This window comes from Rhagoletis pomonella, unplaced genomic scaffold, assembly GCF_013731165.1.
Source record: "Rhagoletis pomonella isolate Grant_MI unplaced genomic scaffold, Rhpom_1.0 Rhpom_scaffold_01324, whole genome shotgun sequence".
NCBI lineage: Eukaryota > Metazoa > Arthropoda > Insecta > Diptera > Tephritidae > Rhagoletis > Rhagoletis pomonella.
This window is the reverse complement of record NW_023459878.1, coordinates 1-23,213: the sequence shown is the minus strand read 5'-3', so window position 1 is coordinate 23,213 and position 23,213 is coordinate 1. Positions and strand designations below refer to the sequence as shown.

Sequence of the window (23,213 nt, the reverse complement as noted above, 5' to 3'; positions counted from 1 at the left end):
AGTCAAAATATCTTGGGAAAATGACCTGGTTTGGAAACAGATCCATAATGTTAGATTCAAACTTAAGTTTTTACAGTGAAATTTAAGATGCGTTTGAATAACTACTCTACATGAAAAACCTGGTTTGTTCGAAAATTTCAAAAATACCGCCCAAAAATTTAGGAAAAAAACGGCTTAAACTGGTTTCGAAAAATTGGGCCAATCACCCTACTAAAGACGCAGGTAATTTACACTGTCAAACCTGGTATGAGTATTTAATTTTTTCTATTTTTTTAATACCGAGTGAAAAACGTGCATTCATTTACAATAATTGCGAATGGGGTATGCATAGCTCAGTGGTTAGCGGTTCAGACTTTGCACATCGATAATGCGGGTTCGATCCCTGCTCAAGTCTAGAGAAACGAAGTCTGATGTGAAGATGCTCACCACATCCGAAATAGCTGCTTTAACCTCTATCGCTTAGACTTGGTTGTTTTTTCAATTTTTCCTAACAAACAAGTTGTGGTACGAAGCTCAATAAGACTTGAAATAAATATTAAAAAGCCACAATAAAATTTAAAAGTAAATTGCAAACAGTTTTGTTTCCTTGGTATATTCCAAGCAGATTTTTCAATTTTTCAGTTCCAACGTTCTTTAATAGCTTTTATTTCTTTCATCCGTTCAGTCGGCGTTATTTATTTCGGTCTTTCTATGGCGAGTGTATTTTTCTCATATTTCACCAGCGCATGCCATGATTTCTTAAATTTGCATTACCTTTCGAACTAAATTTCTTAAATATTTATCCTTACAACCAATGCACCGTAAAATGCGTTCCCTTTTATTGTCATCGCATTTTTACAATGATTAGAATTCTCAGTTTTATTTAAACTGTCGGCGGTTGGCGGCGGATATTTATGCACACACATTGGCATATTTTCATCGCGCCTCGGTGGCCAAATTAAATACTAATTTTAATGTGGGCATTATTTACATAACCCATATTTAAAGTGAATGCATTGCTTGCGGAAAACTTTTGAAATTTCGTTCGCTGCTATTTTCTTTTCTTGTCGTTCATTTTTTTACGAACCAATTTTATGTTATTTTTTTATTGAGAGTATATGTACAAGCCTTGCGACATAAGCGACAAGCGCAGATTAATGTCACTTTAACGCCTTTAATAAAATGTGGAATAAAAGCGTTCATAATGATAGCCACATACAAACTCGTATTAATACGGGTCGATAAGCGGCTCAGCATATTTATGAATTAGTGGCTGAAAGGTAATCGACTATCGCGCGTTCGGGGGCTTATCCTTCGCTCTAAAAAAAAAACAAACTACAAGCAAATAAAATATCCTTTTTCTTCTTTGCTTCAGACAGTTCAAAATCGGTGCATACATACATACATAAACATATAAACCTGCTTAACTTGGTCGTCCACTTTTTCTTTATAATTTCAGTTTCCATTCCTGCAAATTTATTGCTGCTATAAAGGAAGGTGTCCATACATATATTTTCAAACTGTTCTTCGTAGATCCATCGCTTTAAAGTATTTTGTTTAAATGGTCAACTGTACGGCCACAGTTTTCAGTTCAGACACACGAAATACAGTGCACACCAATGCATTTATACCTCGTGAGGCTGGAATTCTTGTATTTATGCGAACCAGCACAGATTTGCGTATGTACGAATGTATGTATGTTTGTATATATGCGCGCGGAAGCTGTTACGCACAAGTGATGATAATTTATGATGCGGTTCCACCATGTTGCATGCCACAACGTAGTCAGATTGCTTTTATTTATTATGTCCACAACCACATCGCACTCCCACTAACTATGGCTAGGCATTTAAAAAAAAAAAAAACATGACATAAATTTAGAGGCTGCTCATATTAGCGGCAAAATATTCAACATTAATCGAGAAGACATAACTTTTTTGAATTAATGGCAAGGTCACGTCACCATAATTCAAATTAGAGTTTGTCAAGATGACAATGGGGTGCCACTGGAAATCACGTTAATTGCCAGTCGGTACAGTGTCGGATCCACTGATTATCGTACGCTGTTCTGGAGCTCATTCTGCAGTTCTTAGAGCTGCGTTCTGACATGCCCAGGTGGGGATTCCGCTTCCGGAATGCACTTGTTCGGGTGCTCACGTCCGTAGCAACCGACAAGGAACTTATGGTCCCAGTAAAGGAGCTCACACCAAGATGGCGCTGATCTTAAGATCACATATATAAAAAGCGTCAGGTACCAATTCTAATTACGATCAAAGTGCTTTCTCGACTTATTTTTTCCAATTTGCTCTAACTTTAGTATCAAATATATCTAGAAGGAGTCAGGATAAACTCACGAAGTATAAAACTAACGTTATCGTTCATGAACATAACTCGGCCTTTAGAATGGGACTGACATTTTAATTTCGAAAATCTGCTAAAGGGCTCTCTTTATACTATTTTGATGTTTCGTTAGTATTAAAGTAGCTACATGCATATGCAAATAGATCGCTCAACTGTGCATCACACTAGTGGAAAGTAGTTGTTGTTTTTAGTGGTGCATTCACCACATTTAATTGATTGGCATTATTATTTTGTAATTGAATTTCGTTGTGGTTTTGTGTGCCCATGAAAATTTGCAGACCATGTCGATTATTGAAAGAGCAAAATATCATCGCACATATGTGTGTTCGGTATTTTATTTACCACTACTAGTGTGTACTGCTGTACACATCTGTAAATAAAATTGAGAGTTGCTTACCTGTGAATTAGTCTTTGTGTATTTATTGCATTTCGATGCATAGAGAATGAGTTTTGATACTTTCGTTTAGCGTTGCCCTGAATAGTGATATTTGATAAGCCTACTTTGTGGGGTGATTAGACAATGAGTATAGCAAAATTATTTTTATTTATCGAACCAAGTATGTATTAAGTGGAAATATTCATCAAAATATAACGTCACACATCAATCTGTACGCACCTAATCAGAGTCGGATACTGCATCGACGTAGTTGGCCTCCTTTCAGCAAATGTTGCGCATCGTCAGCCTCTTCATTGCCGTCTTTGTCAGGAGTCCTGTCTCTTTGGAAGATCCACTTCTTGGCCATGCAGATGCCAAAGCGAATTTTGAGGTTCGCCTTGGACATATCATCGGTAGATTCCTCTCATATGGGCAAGGCAAGAGGTCTGCCAGTTTGGTTTTGCTTCTTTATTTCAAAGCTTTAGGCATCTCAGCAGCTTCTGGCCTATTTCCTACCGAGGGTGTAAACAGGTATCCGCACGTGAATTCGTTGGGACGTACTTAGCCATAATCCAGCGAAGAAGTCCAAGGAGGCTGGGTCCGTGATTCTTCCAACCTCTTATCTTCGAAAGAATAGATATAACTCAAACTCTGAATGAGTACCCGCCGATTTATCGAGGACGCAGTCTATAACGAGGCTCGATAATTTAATGTTGATCTCCACTCGATGCTGCTGAATTGACGCCAGCAACTTGGTATTGGCGATTACAATGGCCATCTGTAAAAGGAGGTATTTAAGGCTTATTCGTCATTGTAAGTGAGGTGACTTTCATTTGCAGAGCAGTTTCCCTTTTGAGACTCGCCTCTCAGTTAGCCTTGGAAAGAAGTATTACGAGAAATGCTCGTTTACTTCTCTTTCAAGGAGCTCTCGTACTCCTCGATCACTTGCCTTTAGTACTCCGTACCTTTCAGTTCAATTGAGCCGCTCTGGGCCTCACTATTGGATATTTTGTTCAATATGTAGACTACTCTCTGGAAGCGGCTCTTCCTGACCTGATTCAGTGATTTATTTTTCTTGTTTTTGGGGCCGCCAAGTATGACTTCGTCCCTTTCCAGCGCGAACGTCATTGTACTATGGTTGGTACTACCGGCGGCCATCGAGGTGGATGTAAAATCGTTAGTGCAGTAAATTTGTAGTTTATTTCCTTGGATGTTGTAGGTTTTGTTGCTTGTGCTGCTGGTATCCTATGGCTGGTACAGCTAGGAACACTTTTTGTTGTCTGCAGACTGAAGACAAGAATGGTGTCCTCATCAGACTTAGCAACGATGGGGACTGGGTTCTGTTAAAGATTTGCTATAGTCAATTTTCCTTGGCCTTGGTTTGTTGCAGTTGTTTTGTTATTTTCGTACTTAATTTTGGCCAGATGAGTATGCACGGAAAGAGAGCACCACTCGTCCGCAGAGCCGACATACGAAAGAAAACACTTACACCTCCGACCTTGCGCGGGCTTAATCATGTTTTAAGTATGTATGGGCAACGAAAGCAAAGGCGTCCACGAACAAATTGGAAACAACAAGGTAAGAAGAAGCTATCTGCGAATTCAAAGAGGAGACAGTTACACTCTGCTTCTCAAATATGCTCCTCTTCTTCAACTCCTTCATACACTTTCCATAAACCAATGAAATCTCACCCTACATAAAATACTTAACGAGATATCTCTTTTATTTAAACTCCTTTACTGGCCTAACTAATATTGATTTGCATAACGCTTGCTCCACCATATTAGGTGTTTGTAGACTTTAAAACTGGCTGTCTAGCTCGCGTTAAAACTCACAAAATTTCCTCAGATTCTAAATTTTATCGAATTCCATGTAAATGAAGAAAGCGTGAACTGTTTAGCTCTTAAATTGAAGAAACGATCGTAAATTAAATTGTCGTCTCATAATTTACAACTAATTTAGTGAGCTTTAATCAGAAATGTAGTTCAACGACATTGTCAAAGTGTGAATATTACGAACGCATTTGTGGAGACGCGTCTGCAGTTCCTGCAGCAAACATTGCACACCGTTGAGCCGCGCCCCAAATGAGCAGGAAACCTAAATGTGTCACAGCAGGGTAGCAGTCGATTGTCTGCATAAATCTAAAGTTTGCAAACACGTGAAAAACTGCGGTGCTTCGAGTGTGTGTGTGTGTGTGTGTGTGTGTGTGCTTGTGGTTTTATGGTTGCAAGTGCGAGTGCGAGTGCGAGATCCAGCAATTGCATTTGCTACACTTGAAAATGCAATTTAAATTGTCCGCACACAGTAAGTCAATGAGCGTTGTGTTATGCTGTGGCGCCCACCGCCCACCCACCACACAGACAGACAATTCTTTGCCTCATCAATGTGGCAAATTGCATTCGCTGACATTCACGACGATTCGCCGTACAGTGGCAAGAAATATTGCAATCAACAGCTTTAATGCCGAAAACTACGCATACTTGGGCGATGAGTGGATAAGCGGTTCATTTTCAGCCAACATTGCGGTGTGTAAATGCACTTACTGGTTTACTTACATACCTACTTTAAATACACATACATATTTACATATGTATAAGTCACCATATTCAGCATCTGCTCCTCTGGCATAACTTTTCTTTCGCGCGCACTCTTTTGAGGCCGTTTGTAGTTGTAGTCAGTCGTTGTGGTACGGCAATATGCATACACTTTACGCTACCCATCGCCTGTAACTGTGCAACATTGTTGGGGAAAAGTAATTTTCGTTGCACCTTCACAAAGGCAACACCAATGACAGCCACAACGACACCACTGACACTATTATCGTATCATCGTTAAAATATTCTTTGCCATTTTTTTTTTGAGGGTTTGCTGACAACAAAGGCTGAGCTGTGTCTCGTTGCAGGGAAATAATTTTCTTGATTAATGAATATTTTGCGCGAAGAAAATCGGCCGTAGCAAAAATCGAAGAGTACGTTGTTCCTACTAGTGTTTGCATCAAAAATCCTTTTTGGCCTTCGAAGATAAAGCCCAGGAGAAGGAAAAAGTTCATCATATATATGTATGTCCATACGGGACCTTAAAACCATATATCCCGGTATTTAGATACTCGGAGAGCGGGACATTTGCACAGGAATTGGTAGATAGATTCTACCGCTTTATCATTCTTAAATCTTCTTCAGAAACCTAGGTTTTATAATCTTAACATCAAAAGGCAAATATTCTAGGGCCGCGTGTGCAAAGTATATTGACAGAGTCCGCGTTTTTCGTCCGTTAGCCATGGTCAAAGAAAAACGGGGCTTTGGAGCTATGTAATATTTACCGCAATATTGCAACCTTGTTGCTTTCTTGTTGCTCAGTAAAAATTTTCATATTGCGTATGGGTTTTCTTGTGAAAGCAACGGAGTTTCTAACTTTCGTTCTTTGAACGGGTGATGAAGGTAAAGTTGCCCATTTTTTCACGTAGAACATGATACTATTTCATAAAAATTAACACTGCCGAGTTTATTGAAACTTCAATACACTCAAAGCAACACTTAGGTTTCCTAAGTCCTGTATCAGATTTTTTTTTTGCGGACTTTGGCAGAAAATACAAAATTTTCAGAAATTTCGGCAGTAGCATCATATAAGATTTTTGTTGTTGGAAAATAGCTTTCCATCAACCAACTTATCAAAGTTCTAAATTTTGTACAAATTTGGACTGTACATACATTCGAACTTTCGGAATAACTCGATACAGACGCCATCTAGCGGTGGGGCTTTTCGTAAGAACCCTATACCGATTTTTCTCATCATGCTGTCTATTTGGTCTTTATTTCAAAGCTTGTCATTTGAAAGTACATTTTACAATATCAAACATTATTGCATTCCATATATCTATTACTGCATCGCAGAAACAAATTTTTCAGAAGGAGCAGGAAATACAAACAAACTGGAAAGCTCATCCTTGTCATTTACCTTGTCGAATCCAGTGCATTCCCCATTCTTATCAATATAGTAAAAAAACTATTATGGAGATTTTTGTAGGGATTCACCATAGCTAATGGCTACAACACTGCATATGGAATGTAGAGAGTCGCATCTCAGCCAGAAGCCCCATTGTAATATATTTTAGTGACCTGATGTGTACCCTAAAAAGACAATTATTGATGCAGCCATTCTTCGTAATCTTATATATGTAATATAGTAAGCTTCCCGCTGTTCCACTGTGCATTGCACCGTTTGCGCTACGTAGCGCTACGTTTAATTACGTTGTGTAGCTGTGACGATGGTTGGCAAGTGAATTGTGCTGCATACATTACACTCCTCTCGGCATATCCTGTGTGCTGATCATTAAAATGTGTCTTAAGTGCAGCGCGCATAGAGCGTTGTTATCATTCTACAAATGTCTGTCCGTCGAACCGCCTATCAGCCTGCAATAGTATTCCCTTTCCAATGCTTTTCTGCTTAGCATCTCTTACACAGTGCAATCCTTCCTAACTCCATTGCCCTTCTCTGCCTGTTCACTTATTCAGCGCTTCCTTTGTATTTGGTGTTAAAATTCATATTTTTTTTTCAACGCTGCACATTTAACAGCCTTGCACCCATCCATCCGCGGCAGCTGGCGCTTATAATTTTCAGCACATTCACACTTCATATACGAGTACGAGTATGTATGTATGTATGTACATAGTCTAGTCAAGCAGGCTAGGCAGTCTACTATGCGTTGCTATCTGCTATCTGCTCGAGCACTCTTACTCTTCATTTGTCTTTCAGTTTCCTGCCTGCCGGGCGACCAACAATTTGCAAACATTTCAAAATGAAAACTTTTTCTTCAAAAACTTAGTCAATTGTTTAAATGTTGGTGAGTGTGTTTGTATTGCAACCGGTTTTTTAAATTTTTTATTCTTTCGCTTTAGGTCGCTTCATTTCGTTCGCAAAGCAGAGTTTGTATTCTCAATTTTTTTTTTGGTTTTACTTTTGAAATCTGATATCATTTCATCGTTTTGGTAACTTTTAAATTATTTTATGTGCAATGCAAGTTAGGTATAAATATGTAGTATGCAGCACTTCGTCTGTAATTATAATTTTTACGAGCATAAATGTATGTCAGTATGGAACTAGCTTTTATGTGAACATATTTGTATAAGCTCTTATGAAAAAGTCTTTTACATAGATTGGTATACTAAGTTAATTACGTATACGCAGCGGTGGATCTTACAGTCGTACAAACATAAACATTTAAAAAAATCGTACACTTTTTGAATTCATAATTTATATTTTTCCCCTTTAATTTTTTAATGAGTCAAGTTTTGTCAAGTGGGCCACCCACAGTTGATTTTTCGATTTATTATATTTCATTGACCGATTTTGAAAGTTAACATGGTGTGCAATATTGACATCATTTTGACGAGTTTTTTTGCAAACAAATTTTTGTGCAAGCTTTTACACTTTTTGCAATATCTCAGCAACCATTCATTGGAATCTTAAGATTTTTTGACAGTAATTAGAGAACTTATTGTGCAATAAAATAAAGTTGCACGTTTGTAAAATTTCGATTCCTGTTTTATAAAAATTAGTATTTTTTAATCAATTTAATTTTTTTACCAACTTCTCATATACCTACCCTTTGAAAAAAAATTCAAAAAGCATTATTTGGGCTAAATATGCAATTTTATTTTCGTAAAAAAAATACTGTAACTTTGATTGACTTAAAGCTTCTTACCAAAAAAATTAACCAAGTTTAAAAAAATATAATACAAATGAACCGAAAAGCAAAAAGTAAAATTTTCACACTTAAGTATCAAATTATCAAAAAATTTATTTTTTGCTTGTCAGTTCATTTATATTACATTTTTTGTACAATGGTTCATCTTTTTTTTTTGGTAAGAAGCTTTAAGTCACAGTACAGTAAATTTTTTCACGAAAGTATGGTCTGGCGACTACTATTTTCCAGAAGTAACCAAATTAATTTGAAACTTGGATTTTGTGGTCGCTGATTTCGAATATATCAGATTTTTTTATTCAAAATGGCGGATAAAATACGACGCCCAAATTTTACAATTTTTTCCTTTTCGAGGTTGCTGATTTCGAATTCGATGTCAGATTTTTAGAATTTAAAATGGCCGATCCCATACAGCGACCAAATTTATAATTTTCTCCTTTTCACCAAAAACGTTTATTTAAGGGGGTTTTGGAGATGGCGATGACAGATTTTATAAACTCAAAATGCGGGTCCAATGGGGCTCATCGGATTCGGAGCAAAAAAAAAAAATTTTGTTCAAAATAGTAGACCACATTTTCGCTATACGAATATTTTTCCCTAATCTATAATAAAATCTGTTTCCTTTATATAAAATTATCACGAGAGTTTGTATTTGTATTTTATTTGTACAAATTTGTACTTATTTATTGGGAATGTCACCAGCATGACAAGTATATTACCTGTAATTAGGCTAGGTATAAAAATAAAAAAATAAAATTACAAAACGTACAATATTGAACAAAAAATGGAAAAATGCATTTTTCACCTATGTACTTGCATATCATTCTTGTTTTACTTCTTAAGAAAGAAGGCTATTATTCAAAGAGTGCTAGAATGGGCAACTTTATTCTCTGCCCCCAAACTCTAAATTGAATATTTTTATTGCGCGCAAAGTTTGAAGACCACCACCTGAAACCGTTTTTTATAGCTCTACTTAAAGTGGAATAATATTACCCAAATAAGAGTCCATTTTGAAAATTTATTTTATTTTATTTAGCAAGCTACATATATGTTGGTTTTTTTTTTTGTAAATGAAATAAATACTACTTTCGTTATTCATTTTCATTTTTTTTTTAAGTACCTTTATCACTCGAAGACTTATTCTAATTCGAAATGCAAGAATGCTGACTACAAAAGAAAAAAATATGTAAATTTTTTGTAGAAATGTCAACTTTAACAGCTGATATCTGTGATAAGTCTACACTACTTGTCGTAGCTATAACTTATCAGGAGAGGATCTCGTCTACAATTATCCAGCACTGGATAGAATCAGAATGAAGCTTACAGCCAAGTCTTTCTTTGGAATTATGTGTACTACCAGTTTTATTTCCGCTTAACATGAAATGGTTTTCACACACAAAAGGATGTGTTGCACTTCATACAAAACTATATACGTGCGACCCTTTCGCGTCGCCATCGACTCTTTTGCCACTATTTATGAACTAAGCACCAAGCAAGTATGTATGTACGTAATAAGTGGTGGCGGTATCAACTTCAGAGATACCAAAGCACTTTCAGTGGCTTTATGTCTCCGCCTGTGGCAATTTCATGTTGACGCCATTGTTTGGGTGTCATTAACTTTTCGATGTTACCGTTTTATACTTTGCGCATGCAACGCGGTCTCAAATACATATACATACATACATATAAATTTACACACATAAACCCTTTAACACACTTTGCAGATCCCTTAAATAAAAAAAAAAAAACACCTCAAATATGTTGGCTGAAATTAACGAATCTATTTATAGATTTATTTATTTTTAACTTTTCCCGAGGGCTATTAACACATTTTGTTAACTTTACTTTTTTCTTCTCCTTTTACATCCTATCATGTTTGTCTTTCATTTTCTCTGACTGCGGTGCGTTAACTTTTTATAGCCGCATAGCATATTCTTTATTGGTGTACCTTACCGTTTTTCCCCTTATTTTATTTTAATTGTTTCCCACAATAGTTTTTTGTGCTTTATTCTGCTGTCCTCAGTTGATGACTTTGATTGCGATTATTTTTTTCTTTTCGCACCCTCATTGCTTGTCCACTTATTTCAGCATTTTCTCGCTTGTACTTCTTTCTTTAATTCCTCACTTTGCTCCATTTCCTGTCGTGGGAAATGGACTTCTGACATATGTATGTAACATACATATGAAGGCCCGGTGGTTAATCAACGTTCATAAAACAATCTGAAATTGATAGAAATCTTTGCGAAAGTAAAAATTATTTTATATAGATATGTACTTACATAGCTATTCAAAAACTATGTAGTTAAAAAAACCGACAACGACAGCCACAAAAGTGGATACCCCTAAATTTTTAGAAGCGGAGCTTAATGTTGAAAGAAAGCAAATCCATTTGCCCTGCTTTGGCTACAGCTGCTGCCATTTAAGCGACCCATATGCCGCCTATGTGCCCACGGATAGAGGTATGTATGTAGGTACATAGCAGAGCAGCAGCATTATATATAACAGTTACCTGCTAATGGCTTCACTATTTCATATTTTAAAGGGTTGCTGGCATCGGCAACTAATTTATGGCAACATTTAGGAGGTTAGTACGTTCGTGTAGCCTCACCTACCTACTATATGTATGTATACATAAACATACATAGTTCTTTACCATTATATCTATTATACGGCAGAGGTGACTTCACTTCTTACTGTCCTGTCTTATAATTTTAACATTTCAGTTCAGTTTAGTTTCATGTTTTATGTACCACCAACTGCCAATATAATTACCGATACCATTACCATTACCAGTAACAATATCATTACCATTACCATTACTATTTCAAATAAAATAATCATTACCACTACCATTACCATTAACATTACAAATAATCACTACCGTTACCTATACCACTACCGTTACCATTACTATTTATTGCCATTATCATTACCATTCTCATAACCATTACCTTTACATTACAATTACCATTATTATTGTCATTAGCAGTATCATAACCATATCAAAAACGTTAACCGTCACATCCGTGCCACTTCGCCCCATTTACAATTCATCACAAAAAACTTAAGCTTCACACTACTTTTTATTACTGCTTCTCTCTTAACTGCTTCAATGCAGACCGTGAAGAACTACAATCATTCCGAAAATTGGGATAACCAGCTTTGGCAGCCACCCAAGTACTACCGATCATCCGTGTAGTACAACTCAACACGATTTATTGTATTATCAATAATAAAAGTGCATAAATAAATATTTTGCGGTTCTTGTGGCATGGTAAGAGTGTTGCTTGCTATTTTGCGCGCCGAATGCAAGGCACAAATCGAAATACGGAGGCGCGCATACAAAATAATCCCTGTGCGGAAACGCAATCGTGCCGAAATGGTTCGGTACTAGAGTTCTCTTTTTGCATGCTAGCAACTGGCGAATTTAACTGAGCGATGTCCTACGAAGTGTCAAATTTGCGTATCACTGAACAGAAACAGGTAGAAATAAATTCGGCTGTTCGGTCATTCAGAAAACGAAGCATATCTAACTGTTCTTGCTTCTTGCATCAAAATTAAGTATTTTAGAAAAAGTGGACTTCTCCGCTTAATTGCAATTCAGAAATTAACAAATTGTTGGTTCAATTAAACGGGGAATCAATTAAGTATATATCTTTCCTATAGCACATATTTTTAACCTATTTTGCGGGCAACCAATTAACCGGCGGTCAATTATATGTAGTGTTAAAAAGTAAATAGCATAGTTTTTTTTTAAATACCACATTTCGTTTCTTTTAAACTAATGGGGATCTAGTTGCTATCGGACTGGTTCATTTTTGACGATAAAGATCTAGTACGGCTCTAGAAATTCGGCTCACCAGTTGGGGGTTTCCCTGCACAGATGTATGTATGTATGTATACGTATTGTAATGTCAGTGAATGAGCTTTTTCAGACACATGCCTATATCTGTAAGTACTTACTTCTTGTGGCATTTACATACATACAGACAAACATACATACATGTATGCACACACTTTGGCATAATTCTACCAAAATATATCAATAACCACAGCCAGGCAATATCCAATTCATCTGTACGAGTATGTCACGTATGTTTGTTGCCATTATTGTAAATTGTTGTGTTAATTAAAAGTAAAAAACGAGAAAAAACGAATTAAAGAACAAAGCAAAAATGAGGAAAATTAAGAGCGAAATTGTGCAGGGAAACGTTTTGATGGCGACATAGAATGAAAAAAAGTGAAATTACAACGTGCGTGCATGCGGTGAAATGTCTGTACATATCTTCATATGTAAATGGATGTGTGCATATGTACATACTAGGGATGTTTCGAATGTCGTATTTTTCACATTCGCAAATACGAATGTGCGAATGCGAATGTTAGGAATAAAATTAAAAAAGCTATAATCAACTTAAGTCATCGCTTTTATTACTTAAAAATTTTGTAAATTACTAGAACGTTGAACGAGTGCCTAACCAATCGAGAGGATTTTTACCGAAATGAGCTTGTTTTTCTTTAAGATAGGCGCTTGAAGCTAAAAGCCGCTTATTGTCCGCACCCTGGTTAGACAGACTTAGAGCGATTTCAATAATATTAGAATGGACTCTCTGTCCATGTACACATTCGTATTCGCAAAGCATTCGTATCATTTGACGCGAATTATTCGAATAATAAATGCGAATGCAAATCTGTATTCGCCACATCCCTGACATACGTTTTTAGGCCCCAAATGTAAAGTTCTGCTTGTATAGGCAATTCACACTTTCATGGTAAAATGTTAGCGGTTGGCGAACGCGCCACACATCACAAATTGATCGCGTTAAAGTGTGCTTACCTATGCAAACATACGTACATACATACTTTTTTAGATACATATGTTTGTAAATGCCAATAAACGCACGTACTCGCATTGTAAATGCAGTTTCATACATAATAGGAGAATTTCCCATATTTTCGCCTCTTTGAATCTTTTCATGGGTGTGTGGTGCAGCTCTTATTTTTGTGCGATAAGAATGCCAACACTGCAATTAACTGATTAAAAGCGCATTTATGTTGTTACATATTTCGCAGTCCATATCGAGCCCTAACCGCCAAAATAACGTAAGCAACATTTTTTTCAAAATTTTCTTTTTGATGCAGAAATATTCCTAGAGCATCTAGATGCATTTCTGCATCAAAAAGAAAATTTTGAAAAAAATTTCGCTTACGTTATTTTGGCGGTTACGGCTCGATATGTTTGTATATACACATGTAATTATGCACCCTATAGGAATATTCACTGGTTTAAATTAAGCACGAGTGAGTTAAAGCCCTAGGCAACTATGCATTGAATTGCTTTAAGAGATTTCAGTGCTCTACACTAATGGCTTTACTTATACCGGCGTTAAACAAGTTTTATGTAAATCCCTTTATGTATGCATAATCCCCAACTGTGTTTAGGTCACTTAGTTAGTTAGGTTTAGTTAGCTTAACTGGGTCCTTAATAGATCCCTCACATAGACAAAAGCTGGTCCTTGGTATTGTCAAGAGTTCTGCGGCTTGGCCGGTTCAAAGGCGTCTCCAAGTTCTCACGGGTTTTGACCATTGGAAATTGGATACAATGCACTTACATAAATCTTGCTATACAGAGTGCTGGAGAGTGAGAGAGAATAATATACCAGCATCCAATTCTCCATTTATTTGAAGCTAAAATGAATATACTCATGTTTCATTTAGTAATTTTATTCTACATATTAGTCTCAGGGTCTACCAATCCGGCAACAGGGGGATGGATCTCAACTCTCAGAGATGCCAGTAATGAGTTAGCTCGAGTTGGAGGAAACCCGCATGAGCATGGCGGTAGAATCCATTATGTCGGAGGCCGAAAGTGCTGGGGATGCTCACTCAGCCGAGGGATACGTCATTAGCATCAGGTGATTTTACGATAGTGCGAAAAAAGAGAGTTTCTTAGTCTGAGTTAGCGAGGACGTCGTATTGGCGTGGCTTAGGAAGACCTTGGAGGATGCAGATCCTGCAAATAAACCCTCAATACTCTAAGGCGGCGTCCGTATATCTCCTTATCTACCTTAATCAAGCTGGAGCCGACGTAGTCCTGATCCAGGAGCCGTGGCCGACAGTAGCGGTATTTAAGATGATGGTGTGGAAACAAGCAGGTAGACCCAGATCCTGCATGCTCATCAGAAACGACGGCGCCAGAGACTCATATCTGCATGCATGGCGCTTAACGACGAGGAGGAACCATTCCCACTACTTCTGCGTGAAACCATTGCCGAAGCGAGACGATGTAAATATCAAATGAGATGCAAATTCGAGGCACTCATTCTGAGTAAGCTCATACATCAGTGCAAGAGGTGAGTTATTTTTTGTATATTCTAAGTGAGGACCTAGGTATTTTTAATAGAGGAAACGAACCGACTTAATCACTGTCGGTCACGAGTAAAAATGCATCGGTGGCTCTTTACTGCTGTAAGAATGCCGTAGGGAAGAGATGGGACCTCTCTCCAAAAGTGATATACTGGCTACATTGAACCATAATCAAGCCAACCATGTTATATGAGGTCATCGTCTGATGTAAATTAATGGAAAATACGACTCTTTTTAGAAAGCTAGAGCGCGTGCAAAGGGCGGCCTTCATTGGAATCAGCGGTGCGCTCCGGACCACTCCTACTCTAGCGCTAAATGCTATTCTCAGTGTCGCACTCGTTGACTTTGCGGGCAAAGAAGTGGCATTTCGCTCAGCCATTGGCCTCAAAAGCTGTGGGTTCTCTTTCAATCCAGCATATGGGCACTCGACAATTCTCAAAAGCTTCGACTTCCCATCGGAAAAAGTTAACCGGAAAACTGCGAGGCTGGCGCCAAACGGATCCCTCTCCGCGCACATCCCCCCAAGGTGTTAATTGGAGAATAGCAACCTCTGGAGCAGAGGTCCAATAAACATCTTAACGAACGGATCGAAGCTGGATGGAAGAGTTGGAGAACTCTCAATAAATCTTAGCTTCAGAATGCCGGATCTCTGCAGCGTCTTTCAGGCAGAGGTGGCCGCTATAAAAAAGGCAGCCGATTGGCTAAGAACCAATATCTTGCTGGCGAAGAGGGATATATATCTCCTCTAATAGCCAAGCGGCAATGGTACGAATGAAAGTTATCGGGGAAGCCTGACCTTTCTCTTAACCGCCTCAGAATGCTTCCAAATCAAGCTAAATTGGGTCCCAATATACAGTGATATCACTGGAAATTGCAGGGCTGATAAACTGGCTAGGCAGAGCACTCTCCGGGTCATCATCTCGTACAGGGAAGGCATAGTAGTTCCGCTGGCTAGCTGCGGTCTGCTCCTGGATAGATGGGCTCATAGTCGGCGAGCGGGCGCTGGGCGAAAACCCCGCCAAACAAACTTGCAAGGTCCTTCTGACCTGTTGTTGACCGCTGGTGGTCAAGGGAGCTTCTGCAGCTGACTAAGCGCCGGCTCTCGATTCTAACAGGTTTACTTAGCGGATATTGCCCTAAGAAACCCACGCGGTGTTACTTAACATCGTCACGGATGCCTACTGCCGCAGCGGTTTGGAAGACGAGATGGAATCATCTCAACATTTCCTACTCAGCTGCGCGGCTCTCACCAGACTATGGTTTAAGTACCTCGGTGCGCATTTCATCAACTTTCCCGGGGAGCTCTCGGGAGTGGACATCAGCTGCCTGCGGAAATTTGTTTTGGGCACCCAGCGCTTCTCTTAGCTTAACAAATAGAATCTGTATTGCGTAATGTAGTAACACAATGGACTGTTATAATTTCGAAATGAGCCCTCCATTTAGAACCTCTTTTATAAATTGGCTAAAAAATACAAACTAATTGCATGAAATGTTAAAATTGGTGTGCTCATCGTTTACCTATGGAAATTTTTCTAATTCTAACTACTTTCACCACTAAGCAAATTCAAAAATTTCTTTTTAAATAAGTAAACATTCCAAGGTAATTAAATGGTGTTACATTTAGATTAAGATGAATATTCAAGTGCCAAATTTAAATATTTATGCAAAGTCACTTCTGCTTACTTAGTGAGTAAGCAACACAAATGTGATAAAAGAACGGCGCATGCGTTCAGCGCATTCAAATAACAGTACGTGTTGCGGTTCAATGAAAAGGTTTGTGAGATTTTATTTGTATTTGATATTTTCGACAATTCACACCCACTAAAATTGTCGTCAGTCTAACGATCGTCTGGAAATGGTCAACAAAGACCAACTTCAAGCTCAGCATCCTCATTGTCCACCAGCCATAGAATTTTTATTTGGAAAGTAAACATGCTAGCAAACAAACAAACAAACAAGCATACAGAACTAACCAAATGGTAATACCCTGAAATAGCTGATGTGCTCAGACGATTGGGGAAATGTGTCAAATTAGCGCTTATCGAAATGGCATAAATTGACACCTACAAATTCGATGGCGGCACAACAAAACAAAATAAAAAGTAGCCACATTGTTGAGAGGTTTCTTTTTTTTTTGCCACTAACTAATAGATGAAATGAAGCAGTAAAAGTGGTAGCTAATTAACTCGTAAGCTATTCCACGCCATGCAAATCCTCATGGTTGGCTACCAGCAGCCGCATGCCAATGGTAAACAGAGAACACAAGCGAGTTACACAAATAAATGACAGCGATGTTGCACAGGCGTGACTGCGCCAAGTACGTATGTATGCACGTTTGTATATATTTATGGATGGCTGCAGTACATCGCACATAAGTATTCATTTAAATATGCTTCAAGTTGTATGGTCTCATGACCGTGGTTGGCCGTTTAAAGAGATGCAATAATCAGCCTCAACAAATTGATTACACAAATATTTAAATAATATATAAAAGCGGTGCACATGAAAGCAATAAATTGTTATGAAATATTAATTTTCATAGAATCTTCAACGTGGGTGGTCGGTATTTACTTAAAAAAACTAAAAAAAAACTGGAGTTTCGCTTTGCACTTTTAGTCTGGGTTCAGACAGAGCAACTTTTGTCGCGACAACTCGTTACTTATGGGAGAGGGAGTGAGGAGGAAGGGGGAATGGTACCGCGTTGCTCATGCTCGGGCAACACGCTTTGTGCTCTCGTTCGTCTGAGTAATTCTAGTTGGCCGTTCAAAGCTGCCAACAACAATTGTGTACAAAAGAAATGCTCTGTGTGAACGCGAGAGGCAACACCAAAAGAGAAATTGCCGCAAATGAGCAACAAAACTTTTTCTGTATGAAACCAGTCTTAAATTGTCAGTAGTGGTTTCAGTTCGATTTTATTCACTTTCAATACTTAACCTACCTTAGACCCAGAGCAGCCTGGACACAAAGTTTGGGATGGACAGACTGAAATGGCTCAATAGATTTCGTTTTTTTCGCGTCAGAAGCCCATAAGAGAGATCTTTGGACGCGTTTCGCTTCTTTTTCGCCTGAGCGTGAGTGCAAAATGAACGACTGTACCCGGAAGCTGTAGTAGACGTTGCAAGATCCCCTGCTTTGTCCACCTGGCCCCGACCATCACATTTTTTGTATTGGAGTGATGTCAATTTTAGTCTTCCCGAACACATCAACCAGCTGGACGGAGGTACTTTAACCATACCTTTCGCCATAGTACAAATACAAATAAGGGGCTTCCATCATTTTATTTGAAACTTTGCTTTACGGAACAATCTGCTAAGTACATACCGTCGTTCGGATAAATAAACGTCGCATGTGAAAATTTTGCCAAATTGAGTTAAAAATGCAGTTTTACTAAATTGGTAAAGATTTTCAAATGGCGTTATCCGTTTTTATATCAATCTGGTTCTCTCCAGAAGACTTCCAATAACAATAGCCAATTGTTTATTTAAACATTTTTTAATACTAATACTTAATACAGTTTCTGGTGGTTTCAAATAATTGAGTATTGTTACTGGAAGTCTCCAGAGTTTTCCGATCGAAAAAAAATTGATTTTCAAGAATTCTGTACCATTTTCTTTTTTCATATAAAAAATGGAAAACTTTAAGCGCTTGAGCGACCTCTAAATATTTTTTGATTTTAAAAGAAAAAAAATGCGGTATATTATTTTTCGGTATAGAACATGTGAGAGCATAAAAATTCTGACTTTACTTTTTCACATGCATTTTTGGACCACCCTAGTGTTGGCACAAGAACTTCCTTACGGGCATTAAGCTTTCATTGGGTAATTTAACGGACGAAGATCGCCATATTTTTGCTTGTATGTACATATTTTTGAAGTGAAACTTTTTTGCATTCGGTTGGGGGTAAATACAACCATGGATGTAACTCTAATTCAAAACGAAAAAGCGACTGAATAAGAAAGGGGATTAAGGGGATAATTAGTCACTATTAAGATTAAGATCGGGATTGAGCCTGAGATTAAGATTAAACTAACTGTTCATTACTGTGCTGAAATATGTTCATACCTAGGCTAACACTTGAAATATTTTTTATTTGTTTTAAGGGGGTTGCCACCTGTTAAGAACGTTAAATTAAATTTTAACGTTTAAACGCTATGCTAACACTTGAAATATAGGAATACGGGCGGCAATAAAGGAAGAAGAAGTTTCACTTCAGTAGCTCGTGGGATCAACATACCATTTTTATATTTCTTAATCACGAACAAACAAATTGCAGTGAAGTGCATCACTAACATTTACTGTTGTTAGCAATTTCTACAAAAGCTTTGTAGGCCATATTTACCAGCAGCAAGAAATTAGTCAAGTATAAAAATAAAAACATACTTATACATCAAAATCTACATACATATGTACATATGTGCGAAAACGACCCACATTGGCCTTGAAAAACCACTTCATATAAAATAATTAATTCAATGGGTCTACGTAGCTGGATTAAATCATACATCTCCATTTATATGCAGGCATACTTATATATGGTTACATTTCTACACGCAAGTATGTATTTCACACATTCATACATACATATGTACATACATATATCGTGCAACCAAGCCTATCAGTTTTAGCTTCTCCACGCTACTGCTGCTAACATAAACTTAGCTTTAAACCGATCAACTGTTAATTGTCTGTTAAATGCTTCTGTTAGCTACTACAGAAGCGCATCCGCCCACGAATTAATACACTCGCACAAAACACATTCCTACAAGTACTGTTTACACGAGTACAATGCAAAAGAAGTACTGGTACATATGTATGCTTGTCGATGCGGCAAAAAAAAAAGTTCCGCCCAATTGTGCTAAGTGTTTTAATTAACACTTTCGCCGCCATATTTGCGTAGCACGAGCGTGTTCTTGGTCCAATCGCATATACGCACACACACACACACATCTAGTAATAACAGCGGTGTGCTCTTTTATCGACTATATCGCTTTCTTAGAATAATTGGCGCCTGCTCTCAATGGTGTGTGACTGCGGTATTATTAAAGTATACATATGTAGGGTACATATGTATGCATGTAAATGGAAATAAATTAAATTGTAAAGGCCTGTATGCAGTTCTCAAGAAAAGCTGAAATTACATACAAAATGACGTACAAGAAATGGCTAAGAAATTTGCTTGAGTCAAATTTCCTTCAGGCCGTACGCAGTTCTTAAGAAATTTGCTACGCTTTTTACTACGGTTTTCTAAACTTTTTTTGTGAAAAAAGAGCACAAGGCAACCCAGGTGTGCAACAGAAATATATGCCCGTTCCATTATTTCTTGAGGAAAGAGTGAGGCAACAGGCTGTGAAGTATCAAAAATGTCAAAATTCCTTGGACACAACACGAAATAATGGAAATTTTTGTCTTGACCGATTTCTTGAGAGCTGCATACCAGCCTTAAAGAAGAAAAAGCACAGGAACGACTCTTCGACTCCGTAGTCATGGATAGATAATGTGACCAACTAAATATTTCATAGATCAAAGAAATAAAGCTTCCATGTTGTAATGCTAAAATAATGCTGCCATGTTAGCCTCGCAACGGTTGGACAGTATAAAAGAAAGTGCAGAGATGATTCTACTTCATCTTCCTCTTTACAGCTGAATACCAATCGCTTGAATACCAAAACCACAATGGTCCCGTCCGAAACCCCATCACTAGCTCTTGAGAGGTAACGTGCTATTCGGCACCTTTAAGGGGTAACGATGGGTCACTCGTGTCTTGCGCTACAAAATCACAATTGAAATAAATGAATTTACACGTATCACATTGTGATTGTTTTTAAATATTTTATTTTCTGTCTTTGTTTTAAAGTTTATTTTTTTTCTTTTTCCACATGAATTGCCATTATACAAGAAATCATTTTTGTACGCATATAAATATTTAAGGAAAAATCAACAAACCTTCGGGCGTATTAATAAGAATTCTTAGAAAGATTTTGATTAGGCAGCTGTCTAGCCTGAAAATCGAACGAACGGTGGGAATTTAATGGCATTGATTACTACATAATTTGAGTTTAATTGTTGGCCAGGGAGCAACTCTCTTGGGAAAAGTAAAACCTTCTTGCACATCTACAGCCCAAGCACTTTAATTTTACACCTCATTTTTAAAAATCGAACGAAAGGTGCAGATTTGATGACCTGCACAAAAAATCCCTTCGCGTATTATATATATAGATATAGATTAGAGAAACAAATATTTATTCTCAAGGGAACTTTTAAGCGCCATGTTTGAAATAAATAGGTAAAATTTTTTTTTTATTATAAATAGAGGCAAAATTTCGAACCCGGTTCCATTAGAATGATAATTTGAACGAAGACTATACCAATACTTTTGGTTCGATGTCGTATCGGTAAGTCGAATAATCTTTTTACTAAATAGACATTCAATGAATTTACAAATTTTTTTAATTTCCATGATATTAGAGTGTATAATTCGTCATTACAAAATAATGTACATATTTATATGTATAAGTTTCTTTTACTTAATATTTGTTTGCTTTAAATTTTTGTAGTCCAACGACTTGTCGTCGAATTAAGTTTTCCCTTATACCTTTCCCCTTTTATTGTTGACCAACACTTGATGCGGTTAGTAGTTAATTACTACTAAAAGGATAATCATGTCACTGCCTAGAAGTGCGTTAATGCGTTTTCCTAATTTATTTTAGAAGTATTTGCACTTATATTTATTTACCCCAGCCTCTTTCGAGTTTTTCTTTGCTTTAGCTAAAATTTCTTGCGGCAAAGTTAGTGTATGTAACGGCGGATGAAATTACCTACATGTATATATGTATGCATATGTATAATACGGCTTTTGCATTTTTTTCGCTCTAGAATCTAGATCCATCATCATAGAAAGATTGGTAGATATATGTATATATACTATTATTTATCTGAATATAGTAAGTACTTACATGTTAATGAATATCAATTAATTACTCAAGGTTCAATATTGATGATTATGATTATATTGTATTTTTTTGGTTAGTTCTTTCCTTTGCTGTATTGTCTGTTTATGTACATATAAATACAACTTTTGCAGATGTTGAATAACATTTTTCGACAGGATTTTTTTTATTTAAAGGGCGGACATGACATGCACAAAATAATTCTTGTATATATGCAGACTATGAAAGGTGTTGTGTTGGACCGTATAACATAGGCATAGTCGTGTTCTCATTTCTGTGATCCTTTTTATGTACTACATACATACGTACGTACATCTCATTCGTCCTTCCATGATCTTTAATATCAATATTAACATTTTTTTTGCATAGATTTATTATTTTCACATAGATTCCATTACTTAAAAACACAAATTTTGTAAAAAAAAAAACATATACGATTATCGCATTCATATAATGAAAACATCGCCACTATTATCAGTTTATTGTCGTCCTTACAACATACGATATACTAAAACCTGTTTCAACTGAGCTCCACTGGCTATCGCTGGAGAAATACATAATATATGGCGCAGTTGCTAGAAATATTAAAACCGTTCATAAATTTAGATTGCTTTTTTTTACTAGCGCAGCAACGTCATTAGGTACTCACCAACTAGCACCTGACTTGTTGTTAGACCCAGTCCACAGTAGTAAGTCGGCTGGAAATCCATATTATCCCTGAACATCGCATTCGGTATCATCAGATAGTCGTTTTGCCGACCCTCTGTGTATATAGTTGGGTGGCAAGATTCATCATAGTATAGGCCATCTTGCTCCGCGGAAAGCGAAAATCTATTTACAGTATACCTAAATCAAACAAAAAGAAAAAATCGCAATTATTTAGCCACACAAAGAGTTGCTTACTTGCGCATTCCCATAGACTTACTCAATCATTGTTGTGCCTGGCAATGGTTTTATGCAGATTGTATATTTCATATCTGGTAAATAGTAGTCGCTTCCGAAACTTTTAATTTGGCCCGCCGGATCTCGGAAATACTGCAAGCAACCGGGTGGTGCTAATAAATCCAAATCGCTATGCTTTGTAGAGAAAATCGTACGCAAATCCTGTAGATTTGTTTGGCCCATAAACGGCAGCAAAACGCCATTACCAACGCGTTTTTTTCGCCGCTGGACACTCTAGCTGTGTGACCACCAAGTACCATGTGGATAGTGAATATTGTGTGGGCAAACTGAAGTCCAATAAGATTTGTGAAGCACCAGCTGCCACATTGAATGGCAAATACAAGTGTTGACCATTATTTTCTCCACACAGTGTGTAGCCGCCCACCGAAAAGGAGTCGGTGCAGGTCAGTGTGGCCGAGGCTGTGTCCGCGGTTGGGGTGCGCAACTCAAAGCGCTGAAATTCGATAAGCAGTTGACAGACATTACTGCTGTATGGTGTAATTGTGTATTGACATGACGTTGGCAGCTGGACGGGATTTTT

The 23,213-nt window shown here is 37.5% G+C and overlaps 1 pseudogene; it reads right to left on the bottom strand.

The window, feature by feature from the left end:
- Positions 1 to 22,189: 22,189 nt before the first annotated feature.
- On the bottom strand, positions 22,190 to 23,210 carry LOC118752217 (annotated as a pseudogene).
- Between the last annotated feature and the right edge of the window lie 3 nt (positions 23,211 to 23,213).